Genomic DNA, 317 nt, shown 5'->3' with positions numbered 1-317 from the left:
TACTCCAGCAGGTGAAGACCCTAAAACTCAAGCCCTAAAAACACCTGCAAGGGGGCGAGAAAGTAAAAGGCAAAAAACTCAACTAACTTTCCCTTCCCTTCCCTTCCCTTCCCTTCCCTTTCCTTCCTTTCTCTTTCCTTCCCTTCCCTTCCCTTTCCTTTCCTTCCCTTTCCCTTTCCTTTCCTTCCCTTTCCTTTCCTTTCCTTCCCTTTCCCTTTCCTTTCCTTCCCTTTCCTTTCCTTCCCTTCCCTTTCCCTTCCCTTCCCTTTCCATCCCTTTCCTTCCCTTCCCTTTCCCTTCCCTTCCCTTCCCTTTCC

The sequence above is a fragment of the Chrysochloris asiatica genome, unplaced genomic scaffold (assembly GCF_000296735.1).
Source record: "Chrysochloris asiatica unplaced genomic scaffold, ChrAsi1.0 scaffold00184, whole genome shotgun sequence".
In the NCBI taxonomy this organism is placed as follows: Eukaryota; Metazoa; Chordata; class Mammalia; order Afrosoricida; family Chrysochloridae; genus Chrysochloris; species Chrysochloris asiatica.
Note: the sequence above shows the minus strand (reverse complement) of the source record.